Genomic DNA, 12,994 nt, shown 5'->3' with positions numbered 1-12,994 from the left:
CTGGTGTGTCTTTCTGCCGCTTGTCACAGACAATCTTGATATTATTACCTCCTTCCTCCTTTGCATCTAGTTTAAAGCCCGGTCAATCAGCCCTGCAATCTCTTGCACAAAGACCCTCTTTCACCCTTTCAGAAGGGTGTCTCCTGTTTGATGCCAGCATTCCTGGAGTCGTGTAGGCCATCCCATTACCAAAAAAAAAACCAAAATTGTGCTGGTGACACCAGCCACTGCGCCACGTGTTGACAGACTGGATCCTGCTGTTCCTTCTAGTGTCAATGCTTTCAACAGGAAGGAGGGAAGAAAAAATAACTTGCGCCCCAGTCTTTCACTAACCATCCCAACACTCTGATGTGTCTCTTGATTGTTCACGGACTGCTAGTTGCTGCTTCCTCTCCACCCACATGGAAAATCAGTAGTGGGTAGTAATCTACGGACCTCACTAAGCTAGGAAGTTTTCTAGTGATGTCCTTAACCTGGGCTCCCTGTGAGGAGGGTTTATGCAGCACATTAGACCCTCTGTCCCCCTCAGAATAGACTCACCTAAAACTAGAACCCTTCTCTTTTTCCTTTTGTGTGTGGTGGTGATATACAGTAGGCCTGACTGTGTAGACAACTCTGGTGTAGCTTGCCTATTGTCCCCATCCTCATTTGGCTGTTCCTTCTCAACCAGTGCCTCATACTTGTTGCTCAGAGGAACCTGGGGGGACCAAGGTGAGCAACACCAGATTTTGCCTGCTGCCCTTACCATGAACTTGCCTCCACACTTTTCATTTAGGCTTCTGCCTTTCACTGGCACGAGAAAGACTCAGAGGCCTCTTGATCTTGAGTGCTCCCTGATGGGTACTCCCATTTCTCTTCTAAGGAGGGTAGAGCCTGGCTCCACCAGCCTCACCTCCTGTTCAGCCTCCCTAATGCTCCTCAACCTTTTGATTTCCTCAAATAGTGAGTGCTATGTGAGGTCACTCAAGATGAGCCTCCCCGTGATCTTTCCCAGTACCAAGGTCAGGCTGACAGGCCTGTAGTTCCCCAGATCCTCCTTCTGGCCCTTCTTCTAGATGGGTGTTATATTAGCCACCCTCCACTTGTCCAGGACCTCCCCTATTGACCAAGGTTGTTGATAAATGATAGAGAGAGGTTCAGCAAGCTCTCCCACCAGTTCCCTCCATAGTCTAGGGTGGATCCCATCAGGCCCCATAGACTTGTGAGTATCCAGGTGCAGAAGCAGGTGTTAACTACTTCCTCCTGGATTGGGTGTGTGTGTGGGTGTTCTGATCTCTGTCCTTATCTTCCAGGAGGCTGAACACCCTGAGGGTAGCTGGTCTGACTATTAAAGGAGGCTAATGAACCCCAGGAGCAATCCGTACACTCATAGCAGTATACCTTCACAGTACAGCCCCACAATCTGCAATGGGCTGGTAGCCCAGTCTTTGGAAAATCTCAGTACTTTCCCATAATGCAAATCACTTAGCTATGAAGATGATGTTATCCACAGCTCTGAGGGAACCATTGGTCTCACTGAAATAATGGGAGAAGCACTGACTTAATGCAAAAGCACAGGGGTGGCTCCTGTGAGAAGCTTCCCAGAGTCCAAAGCCAGATCCACTTGCCAAGGCTGAGCCCAATAGCAACTGTCACGATGCCTCTGCAATTAACATATTTATGAAGGGGGAAGGAATCTGATAGAAGACCTGCAGGAGAGAGGTAAGGAAGAGCTGAGAGCAAGACTTATGCAGATACCAAAGAGGAAAGAGGGGAAGGAAGAGTGCTGGAGCAGAGGTTAGCCTTCAGCCCATGGTGAGAAAATGCAATGCTGTTGCTGATCAGTCAGCTAAGGTACATATTACTGCAATATACCCCAATGAGTTAGTGTTAGCCAAGTAGGCTCTTAACAAGTCAGGCCAATTTTGTCACCTGTCTAGTCCGCTCCTCCCTACGGAAGGTTGTAGATACGACTCTTCTGCTCCTTTAGTGTCTGAAGCAGCAGATTCAACAAGCAGAGCAAAGAGGACTTGGGTGTCTCAGAAGCAACATTCCAGCATTATCAGTCCACTGGCTGATTTCAGCAAGTGTGCTGCTTAAAAGAAAATTCACAGAAAAAAAAAAAGTCAGTAAAAAGAAAATTGGCTTCATCCTGGCTCAAACCAGGATGTCTACAAATGGGAACAAAATAAATGCATTCCTTGCTTCAAAGAGGCCATTCAAAATGTATTTCAAGAATACCATATCTGCAAATTAATAGAAGCAAGGAAACTGCCACAACAGCCCTATGAAAAGATAAAGCACTGGGTAGCCATAGGCCATACCTGTCAAACATTACATTGTACCACTTCCAAAAGGATAGAGTGTGCAATAAATACTGCTGATGGCAAATGTGTACAATCACCTGGCTGTACTGCCTACTTCCTATGCCAACCAAAAGGCCTTCGTTTGAAGGATAAGTGTTCCCACTTCTATAAAATCAGACAATGGTTGTCATTTCCCAGACATGGTCCAGCAGTGGGCTGATGAAAACCAGCCATGAGAAATGGCTCTTCTTCCCCACATAAGTCTAAACAAAATGCCTTTTAAGTCAGCAAAGGCCTTCTGCTGATGAAACCCAGCTAACGGACCAAAAACAGGTCTGCTGCTGAGGGACAAACGAAAGCAAAACAACAGGTGTGAGACAAGGCAGGAAAAATGGGCAACAAATTATGAATTGCCTCCTCATAGTTACCACCCCAACTTGGGGCTCACAGATGCCAATCGGCTCTGGACACCAGCATGTTCGTGCGTTGCAGCGGTGACACTGACTGGACAGGGGGTCACTGGGGTATAAAAAGCAAGAGGTTTTGCGGGTGAGAGAGTGGCCTGCTCGGGCACTTCTCGCATGGGGCTCCCCCACGCTGCTTATCTGACCTCCCTGCTGCAGAGCCTGCCACCACGGCTCTGCCAAGCTGCTGACCCGCATGCCCCGGGAATCGAACCCGTGGCGGAACGGTGAGACCCCGGGTTCCGACTCCTGGAGCACCGAGTCCCTCCCGCCGCCGTCGGGGCCGGGCCCCGCCCCGTTCTGCTGCCGGTTGCCACGGAAACCGAACCGCCGCCGCTGCGGGCGCACGGCCGAGCTGCGGGGTGGCGGGGCTGCCCCCCGAAACCAGGCCTGGGGACCCTGCGGACGGGGAGCCGCCGCCGCCTGCCAAGGACCGGAGCCGGGGCTGCCCGTCGAGGGGCTGGTGCCACCCACTGCCGCCGCTGCGGAAGCAGCCCCCGCGTCCTGCCGGCCGCCGCAGGGAACCGTCGCCGCCGCTTTTGCCGCTTTCCCCAAGGTGAGTCGGTTTTGCCCGGGACCTTAATCGGTGAAGAACCCTCCTTGTCCTTGGTCTCAACCCATGAGCTTTGTCCTCCTCATCCCAGCGTGTGTGTGTGTCTGTGTGTGTGTCTGTGTGTGTGTCTGTGTGTGTGTCTGTGTGTGTGTCTGTGTGTGTGTCTGTGTGTGTGTCTGTGTGTGTGTCTGTGTGTGTGTCTGTGTGTGTGTCTGTGTGTGTGTCTGTGTGTGTGTCTGTGTGTGTGTCTGTGTGGAGAGGGGGGAGTTGAGTGAGCGGCCACGGGGCTGTTCCTTTGTTGTCGTGTTGGGCCCAAACCACTCACGACATCGAAGAAAGCAGAGTGCCACTTTTCTCAGAGGTGCCCACTGACAAGACAGTGGCCATAAACTGAATCACAATACATTCTGTTTGAACAAAAGAAAAACACTTGCTTATGATGGGTGGTCAAACATGGGGAAAAAGCTACCCAGATAAGCTGTGGAATGTCTGTAACGGAGGTAGGTACTCCAGACCTGCCTAAAGAGAGTCCTGGGCAACCTGATCTGGTAGACCCAGCTTAAGCAGGGAGGTGGGGTTGTACTACACCATCTCCAAAGGCTCCATCCCACCTCACCCTGTACCACATCATCCACTCCCTCAGAGGGAGAAACTGAAGTGACACATTCAAAGGAAAAAAAGGGGGGAAAAGCAAGCATGATTTTGCAGTCAAAAAAGAAACAAAACTAGAAACTGCCAACTCTATCTGTTTTCAAGTTCCTTTTCTCCACTCCTGAAAATATTCAGTTTTAGTGACCGTCAAAAAGGTACAAGGAGAAAATAATTCTATTAAAGGAAGTTGACTTGTAAAGCAAAATAATCACTGGCAGTCCAGAAAAATGTTCCAAAAGTAATAAACACTGTTGTTGTTGATAAAACATGGACTACACCAACTTCAGTACCTGAACAGCTGTAAAGATGTAGTTTCAGAGAGAGCTGACTCAACTGGGAAGGGGTACAGGGAGGAATCATAGATGACAGAGCAGTATCTGCTTCTAAAAGAAAAAGCCATGGTTTTCTGAAAAGATATGTATGAAGAAGATAAGCATAAATCTGTATGACAGTTGCTGGATTACAAATGCAGCCCGTTAATAACACTCACAGAACCAAGAATACAACTATTACTTAATTACTGATGTAATCTATTAAATACCTGTTAATAAAGATATCAAAAGTAACATTTTTGCTGCACCAGAGGCTAGCTATATGACCCATTCCAGTGTCTTTCCTGTCGCGTTCTCTCTTCTACGTCACCACGTTAGCCTAATCTTCACTCTTACATTCAGTTCTGTTCTTCTGAGCAACACTTTATATAAGCCCTCCTCCTATTCCAGTTTTCCATTTCCTCACCTGATCCACATCCTTAACAGCCCATCACCAGACTTCCCAGTATTTCCCTCTCTCCTGGCTGTACATCCCCACTAAGTCATGTTCCCAACAGTATCTACAAATGCCACATTTCTCTGCACACTGGCTTGCTGCAGGGGGCTTACCTTCATCTCAGCTCCTCCTCAGTTCACCTACTTCTCCTCAAGTTCTCTTCTAATCTCAGCTTCTTGGTCCTCTATTCTCTTCAAAGCAAAGCAACACCTCAACACTGACTACAGACCTCAGACAATTACTGTGGGAACTATGAGCCTTTTTAAGTGCACAAGGCTGACCATTACCCTGTAGTTTAGAAACGTGCCTTGGAGCTACTTACACTTAACATTTATGTACCAGTATTTTTATTTATTTCAGTTTCACTAAAGGCTCTTGTAATAAAACAGTATCAAATAAAAGGGGAAATTGAACAGATTCTCAAGTAAAGATTAATTAGAGACAGAGGGAAACAAAAAATGGAGTGGCAGAAGAAAACAAAATAAGGATTTACTCACATTATCTTGGCAAATTATACCATCTTTCTTTAATAAAATAGAAGATCCTTTCCACAGACAAAAGAAAATTGCAGTAGAACTGGTTCAGGGGTGGAATTCAATCTATTTTCACCCATACTACAACATGGAAAATTATTAAACTCAAAGAAACCACATTAGAAGATGTAAAAAAGATTTTAAAAATCAGTATGAGGTTGGTTAAACAAAGACAACTGCAACTAGCATTGAAACAAGAGTGAAGTGATACAAATTCCATTAACTAAGAGTGTTGCAAAAATACAGCCTTAGTATTTGCATAAAGGAAGATGGCAAAAAATATAGGAGACAACTTCTAGTATCTGCTGAAGCAGGACTGAAAAGATACTACTCTGTCACAGGAAGAATAGCATGCCTTTAAAAATAAATTAATAGTCTTGAGTAACAAAACAACAGAAGTACCTATTTTTTAAAATTTCTGCTTTTATGTCAAATACTTTCAGACTTTCTGCTCTTAGTTACCATATTACCAGATGGAAAGAGCAGATATATCAGATGATTACAGGATCACAGCTACCATGATGTACTCAAAATAACAAATAGCAACAATAAAAAGAAATTATAAGGGGTATTTGGTAATTTCAGCTTCTCTCCATTACCGATCTGCTTATACTAGTGTCACTGTCCTCATGGGCAACATGTTGTATAGTCCCAGTTGCCATGTACTGGGAAAAGGTACTCAAACTGTAGCCATTAGGACAAAGGGCTACTGGAATCACAGAATCACAGAGTGTCTCTAGTTGGAATGGAGCCATTATGATCACCAAGTCCAACTCCTTGCTCCTCACAGGACTACCTAAAACTAAACCATACGACTAAAGTGTTGTCCTTGAATTCTGATAGGCCTGGTGCCATGACCACTTCCCTGGGGAGCCTGTTCCAGAGACGAACCACTCCCTCAGTGAAAAACCTTATTCCAATATCCAATCTGAACTTCCCTGACACACTTTCATTCCATTTCCTCATACTCTGTTGCTGGTCACCAGAGAGGTCACCACCTCCCTCTCCACTGCCCACCTTAAGCAAGTTGTAGACTGTAAGGAGGTCACTCCTCAGCCTTCTCTTCTCCAAGCTAAACCCAACATACTCTTAATTTTCTCAGTAAGTGATGAGAAAAAGCCTGGACTGTTCAGCCTAGCAACACAAAGTCTAAAAGTAAACACAATTGCTCTTTAAAAATAAACCAAAGCATATAAAATAACTAAGCTACTGATTTATACTGAACACAAACAAATGAGTAGAAGAAGGCCATGAATAATTTGGGCTGGAAATCAGACATTTTTGAAACAAGCCAGAAAGGGCATGCTCTGGATAATAATTTTTAAGATGAGTAATTATTTTATCATATGGATTGAGAGACATTATTTACAGGCCTGTAACAGAAGGCAAATGTACAGCTAATAAAAAGCTCATTTGTATATCTGGGTGGAAGGCATAAAAGTTAAACAAATCTTCTACAGTTTTACAGTGGTCCTGTAGGGTTAATCTAGTCCTATGCCAGAGAAACAAAACAAAATAAAAAAACAAAAGTTTCACAAGTCCTGTAGACAGTTATTCAGAATTCCTTTTTGTTCCCAAGTATGAAAGACTAATCATCGTTTTTTGTTCCTACATATTTAAGACCTGAGTCATACACTAACATAGAGGACACTGAAAAGGAGTAGGCCACTTGCAACATCCAATGGGAGCGTCAGAAGCAAACTTTTTTTAAAGTTAGTTAAGACTTAATCCTACAAACTAGGGACTACAACAGAGTAGCTAATTTTAAAACAGACTATATACTTTTGAGATAACCTTCTTTTGTAGAGATTTATATAGTAAATATTGTATTAGTACAGCAGGACTGTGAATGTACAACAGCAAAGATTTTAGCAGCAGAGCAGGAGTGAGAAGAATGGTACACACTGCAAATAAAAAGAACAAGTAGAATAGTAAAATCCAAGAATTTTGATAACAGAAAGGAACTGGCAGGCACTGGTGGAGTGTGAGACTGTACCACTTATGTGGAACCATAAATATGCGATATGACTCACTATTAACCATGGCATTCTTCATCAAAAGGGAACATCAACACGGTAAAGATCATGAATCATCATTACCAGCCAAGAATATCCCAAAAGACATGATGAAGACTTGAAAGCCAGCATCCCTTGCTCATCTTGTCACTGCAAATAATCTTGGGCTGCCTGATGAGATACCCATCTGACCTGTTCTTCATAAATATATCAGCGCAAAAGCATAAGTTTGAAGAGATGAACGAAACCTTTAAGTTAACAATATAAGTTACTAATATTGAACATTTTGTTCAATATAAAACTCATGTTTCCTTCTATCCAGTGATCCACTTGGAGCTGCTGCACTTTAAACTCTTCTGCTTTAGTTGTTACACATCCTGTTTGACTATTGCAGAATTACAGTATCTTAGAACAGACCACTTGCCAAGTGACATCTGCTGCATAAAACGTAGGAAGTTCATCACAGAAACAGCAACAGCTTAGGTTATAATTTACTGTATTTCAGCTTTGGCAAAACATACCTCTTTATTTGTGTAAAATGGTGGATTTCTCTAATTGAGTATTTTGCTTAATAATAACATCATACTTTGATGGGTGGATGAGAGTGAGAAAACACCTTCAAAAAGTATGGTAAGTGCTCAAAGAGCATGGAGTGCAGTTACAACACAGCTCTTGCAAATAACGACTGCTAAGCTTATCTTCCTTTAATGGAGGTCAGGCAGCTTGTTTCTGTTAATTAAATCTGAAAAGCTTGATTGCTTTCTTTTGACACATCTTTGCATATAATCTACACATATCCTTTTGACAGTCACTTTTATATTTCATTCACCATTCTCACACCAAGGGGAAAAATAGTCTCTATGCAACTTGTGTTTCTCAATAATAATTTTAAAAATCTAGATGGATATCTGAAGAACAGCAAGCTTCAAAAGCCAGCACTAGCCATGAATTTTATTCCTGTTCATATTTACAGTACTTGTCTCTGGCAGTACTTGTTCTTTGCTCACACAGTCACAAAATATATCTCATAATCTTACTTGATTTCACCTTACATCTCCAGAAGTTTATGATAATCTTAACATAAAATGCACTCCACACTTTCATTCCCACATACTTCTAACAGCAAATGTAGAAAACAGCATTGAAATATTTCACACAAATTATAAAATAACCCATAAAAGTCATAAGATAATCAATAAAAATATTTTTCAGGTAAAATTTTTACATCTTTCTTTAGGAACATGTTAAATCATTATTTTAAAAATATTTGTAGTTTGATTCAACAACCCTAGGCAGTGTGTAAATAACACCCTCTCCTCCTTACACTGGCCAACTGGTAAGAAACTGAATCTGAGTACAGGTAAAATTGACAGGACATTAGAAAAGAGTCCTCCACTTATCACAGAGAAATGAAGGGGGTTATTCACTAGTGTACATTGTAAATCCCCACTTCCAACAGCCCAGAGCATTTCAATTTTATACATTCTTACTGCCTTACTGAAAAAAGCCCATGTAGATCAAAGAGGAAGGAAAGCTACTGTGTACTATCCTACAAATATCTCCTTCCAAATTACAGCTTTAAGTAGCCAGAGAACACTTAGTCGTGCCTTGTGAAAACAATCTTTAGTTATTTGATTGATCTAACTTCTGCAGCATGAAAAAAACAGAATATAACTAGGCTCACCAGTTAGGTAATGTCCCATGTTTCTTTCTGTCACTTTAACATTAGACAGAACTACGATGCCTCAAGCAGAAATGAAAGAAAAAAAAACAGCCATAATATTTTGACTATGTAAACAGCAATTCTAGACCAGATCGTTCTAGCAAAAATTTGCTCAGAGCAGCCAGCACCAAATATCATTCTCAAGATACAAGACTAATACAGTAGAACTTACAGAATATGGCAGATATGTTATAACCTACTCCACAAAGAGTCTAAACCTAAGCATTATAAATTGCTTTCAGATATAAATTAGAAATACTTTTTCTAGCTTGTTTGGCTTTATTTGTGATTTTTCAAATCTCTGTTTGTACTAATAGCTGTTATTTTGGATAAAACTATTATATGTGTAAGCATCCCAGAGACTTCTCCATCTAAAATATCACCAGTGGTCGTCAGTTCCAATTGTGTTAAATCGAAAACTGGCAAGTTATAAAATGACTTTTAAATATACTCTTCATTTTATCGTACATGCCATTGTTCTTCAGTGTGCAACATGGATACTCTGTCAATCTGTAAAATTAGGACTGCAGAACAAATCCCAGCCTCTTGGCTCCCTTTGAGCCACGACTACATGCATACTGGAAGCAATATGCCAAAAACTAGTTTGTCTTCAATATGTATGCACTTTATACCACAAATCCTTGTGTAATGAGCCAAGAAGAAAACTCCTCTCAAATTGAACATTTTGTGCTATCAGCCTTATGAAGGGAATTAACCTCTGAGAATAGATTCAATTGTATCCTGTCTTATTTGACATTCAGCAGCCTGGAGATTATCTTTCTTGACAAGGAAACTGATAGAGCAATGAAAATGGTGCGTTTGTGTTTTGGACTGGATCTCTGGGATTATTTTGAGCCTATTGGCACTCATGCTTGTGCCAACCCCTGCCTCCGCTTGTCAAAGGAAGAGCTGTGTGTTCTCTATCTGCTTTGGCTACTTAATAGCTCTTACCTCCTAGATATCCCGTTTTCACCAGTGCAAGTGATGGTTTACCACAAACATGGAAATTAAATTCAACTCACTTTCCATTTTTTTTGCAACCACTAGTTGGAAAACATGCATCAATCTTCCAGCAAAGTTATTTTTAAAAACTATCAGCTGATTTCAGATCTACAGTACAAAACTATAAATAAGAGCCTTACATATAAATAATATTTTTTAAAAATGGTTAAGATTTTCATACTGAACTGTAATTTTCTGAAAGCTAGATTTTTTACTGATGCTTTCAATGCTGGAATTCCTGTAAAGACCCAAAAGGACTACCCCAAATCAAAACTCAAACAAAATCCCATGCCTGTCTTCTTGTAAGAAGAATTCCATTTTTCATTACAAACAGACCCTTTGAATAAGCAGCTTAAATATTAATAAAATTAATGGCAGTAATTTATCTTTTATATTGTAAGAATGCTTATCTGCAAGCCTGCAGCAAACAGTCTGAAAACAATCTAAGGTAAAATATGCCAACTTGCCAATGCCACACCTTCGTGCCAATTGCCCACAAGACAGTCTGAGAACGGACACTGGTTATACCATTCCTGAAGGGCTTGGGACCCACTCGTTCATATATCAATTCTCCTACCGCAGCCACGTGCTGGCAAGTAAGTAGTTAACTTGCATGTTCAAAACCACGTGAAAACGAAAATTCAGAGTCTGACACACAAAATATACATCTTTCAAAACCAATGCGTCAGATAATATAGGGTTTTAAAAAAAGAATTAACAAAATGAGAAGCAAAGGCTTTAAAAAAAAACCACAACAAACGGCACTCCTAGGAACTAACGGGAACCGCACCAGCACAGCTCAGAACAGCTGGAAGTAAACACTAACAAATCAACACACGGCCGCTTTTCATCGCCTAGACATCTAGAGGAGAAGAAATGCCAGCCTCAACAGAACACCCGTAGGTCCGAAGCGGCTCCGTCCCTCCCGCTTCAGCCATTTTCCCCATCCCCGCAGCAGGCGCCCGGGATTCGGGCCGAGCGCACCATCGCCGAGGTTTAAGGTTGACCCCACAAGACAAACAGGAGGAACCGGCCTCCAGAAGGGCCGGCCTGCTCTCCCCTGCCTGGTGCGGAGCCGGCCGCGGTTCTCCGCGCCGTGCCGGCAGTGCCGGGGCGCCGAGCCTCCGGGAACCCTGCCCATCTCACCGCCCCGGGGAGGCTCCACTCGCCCGTCTCCCCCACATGGGTCGCAAAGCCCCGGCAGGCGCAGGAGGGGTCCGAGTCTTCAGCGGGTGCGCCCTGTGTGCGACAGCGGACCCCTGCAGCCCCGGGGCCGGCACAAGGGGCTGCCCGGCTCCCGCACTGCAGCCCCGCAGCCGCCCAGCCCACAGCCTGCCGGGCAGAGCCGGACGTGCCAGCCGCGGCCGCTATCCCGCACCCCCGGGCCGGCAGCCTTTCCTCAGGCAGCGGCAGAGCCTGTGAAAGAGGCAGAGCAGCCGAGGGAGACAAGCGCTCCGCTGCCGACCCGGGCCCCTTCCACTAGAAGAGACCGGGACCCACCCGCCGCCGCTGCGCTGGGACAAATCACAGCACCAGCTCCTTCCTCCTCTCCCCGCGCCCGGACTGACGCGAGACACATGGCACTTACGGGAGGGAGCCGAGAAAGCCGAGCGCGCCGCGCCGCACACCCCGGCCCCAGCCTCGGCGCTACGTGCGGCGGCAGCAGCTCCGGGGCCGCCCCGCGCGGCTTCCGCTGCCTCTTCCTGCAGCCGCGCCGGCCCCGCCCGCAGCCCCGCCCGCAGCCCCGCCCGCAGCCCCGCCCGCAGCCCCGCCCGCAGCCGTGGCCCCGCCCAGCGGTGATGCAGCGCTGCCCCGCCGGCCTGCGCGTTGCTGCGGGAGGCGCGGACCCGCTGCGGGGCGGCGCGGGGCTCCCGCTACGGTGGCGGCTGGCTTGGCCCAGTGGCTGTTGAACTCCAGTGTACTTGAATAAGATTATTATATCAGTGGAATTCGTAACATTATAGCAAGCTGAAGCTTGGGCATATGTTACAATAAGCTGTACCTTACCCTCACGTACCCACTGCATGTGAACATGGCTCAGCTTCTCTGGCTGAACAGGTTTGTGCAGGAGACCTTCAAGAGATCCATCTGCATAGGTCAACTGGAAAAAAAGGGACCCAAATCTGTACTGTATTCCAGGGTCATTGTGAAAAAGCATTTGTTTGATAAGCAGAACTGTCTTAATGCTGCTTTGAGATATAAATACATGTATGGTAAGACATGATTCTGCCATCTTCAGGTTAAAGTATTACCTTGTTTTACAAGTAGATCTACCAACTTCTTTGTGAAAACAAGTTTGCATAATTGAGCCTGTCATGGATGTTTTCACAAAGACTAGCTGTATTATGATGAAGGATTTTCCTTATTCATGTAAAAAGCAAGATACACAGACTTCGTGAATTAACTCTTTGAGGGCCTATTGACCAAGGGAAGCCAGTAGATGTAATCTTTCTAGATTTCAGAAAGGCCTTTGATACTGTCTCTCACAATATCCTTCTAAACAAAATGTCCAGCATCCAGCTGAACACGCACATAATGCATTGGGTGAGAAACTGGCTCATAGGTTAAGCTCAAAGGGTCATAGTAAATGGGATCACATCAGGCTGACGACCGGTCACTAGTGGAGTTCCATGGGGATCCAACTTAGAGCTCTTTAATATAGTCATACATTACTTAGATGCAGGACTTGAAGGCCTACTTATGAAGTTCGTGGATGACACCAAACTGGGAGGAGTGGTTGACACTCTGGAGGGCAGAGGGGCCCTGTGGAGGGATCTGGACAAATTAGAGAGCTTGGGACATGGTAACCCTGGGGACCGTGAAGCTGGAGAGCAGCCCTGCAGAGAGGGATCTGGGGGTTCTGGTTGATGGCAAGTTGAACATGAGCCAACAGTGTGCCCTGGCAGCCAGGAGGGCCAGCTGAGTCCTGAGGTGCATCAAGCATGGCATAGCTAGCCAGCTGAGGGAGGTGATTGTCCCACTTTACTCTGCACTGATGCA

General features: G+C 44.7%; 1 protein-coding gene across 5 annotated transcripts in view; it reads right to left on the bottom strand.

Moving 5' to 3' along the window:
- The window catches only part of PAM (peptidylglycine alpha-amidating monooxygenase), a 110,973-nt gene extending 99,281 nt beyond the window's left edge, over window positions 1-11,692 (bottom strand). For 3 of the 5 annotated variants that reach the window (XM_051643649.1, XM_051643651.1, XM_051643654.1), the window contains exon 1: window positions 11,583-11,692. The gene's annotated coding sequence lies outside the window, so the exon portion shown is untranslated. Of the gene's footprint in view, window positions 1-1,911; window positions 2,072-11,582 lie in introns of all 5 variants that reach the window. The other 2 variants (XM_051643650.1, XM_051643653.1) reach the window with 2 other exon arrangements.
- Between the last annotated feature and the right edge of the window lie 1,302 nt (window positions 11,693-12,994).

Source organism: Apus apus, chromosome Z (genome assembly GCF_020740795.1).
Source record: "Apus apus isolate bApuApu2 chromosome Z, bApuApu2.pri.cur, whole genome shotgun sequence".
Classification (NCBI taxonomy): Eukaryota; Metazoa; Chordata; class Aves; order Apodiformes; family Apodidae; genus Apus; species Apus apus.
Note: the sequence above shows the minus strand (reverse complement) of the source record. Positions and strands in the feature narration are given on the sequence as shown.